Source organism: Staurois parvus, unplaced genomic scaffold, assembly GCF_062004578.1.
Source record: "Staurois parvus isolate SC_StPar_1 unplaced genomic scaffold, SC_StPar_1.0 ptg001202l, whole genome shotgun sequence".
Lineage (NCBI taxonomy): Eukaryota > Metazoa > Chordata > Amphibia > Anura > Ranidae > Staurois > Staurois parvus.
The window spans coordinates 616,499-617,500 of NW_028318998.1; positions in this window are offsets into that span (position 1 = coordinate 616,499).

A 1,002-nucleotide genomic window follows, 5' to 3' on the forward strand; every position below is an offset into this window, starting at 1 on the left:
GAACTTTTCCGCGATATTCTAATTTTTCGAGTTTCACCTGTACAGCCCCGGGCAAAAGTTTTGAGAACGACACAAATATTAATTTTCACAAAGTCTGCTGCTTCAGTGTTTTTAGATCTTTTTGTCAGACTGAAGTAGAAGTACAAACAGTTCATAAATATCAATGGCTTTTATTGAAAATTACACTAAGTTTATGCAAAGAGTCAATATTTGCAATGTTGAGCCTTCTTTTCCAAGACCTCTGCAATTCGCCCTGGCATGCTGTCCATCAACTTTAGGGCCACATCCTGACTGATGGCAACCCATTCTTGCAATGCTTGGAGAATTTGTGGGGGGTTTTCATTTACTAAAATTTCGATGTTTGTTCCCCAAACCACTTAGTTATGACTTTTGCCTTATGGCAAGGTGCTCCATCATGCTGGAAAAGGCATTGTTCATCACCAAACTGTTCTTGGATGGTTGGGAGAAGTTGCTCTCGGAGGATGTTTTTAGACCATTCTTTATTCATGGTGAGTGAGCCCACTCCCTTGGCTGAGAAGCAACCCCACACATGAGTGGTCTCAGGATGCTTTACTGTTGGCATGACACAGGACTGATGGTAGCGCTCACCTTTTCTTCTCCGGACAAGGTTTTTTCCAGATGCCCCAAACAATCGGAAAGGGAATTCATCAGAGAAAATGACTTTACCCCGGTCCTCACCAGTTCAATCCCTGTACCTTTTGCAGAATATCAGTCTGTCCCTTATGTTTTCCTGGAGAGAAGTGGCTTCTTTGCTGCCCTTCTTGACACCAGGCCAGGGGCGGACTGACAACTCATGGGGCCCCCGGGAAATAGGGGATCATGGGGCCCCTGTGTCCTTGCCCAAACTCAAAAAAGCCTATAAAAAAGGGTACTAGGGACATCTCATGGGGCCCCCTACTGACCCCGGGCCCTCGGGCAGTGCCCGATTTTTTGCAATTGGTCAGTCCGCCCCTGCACCAGGCCATCCTCCAAAAGTCTTCA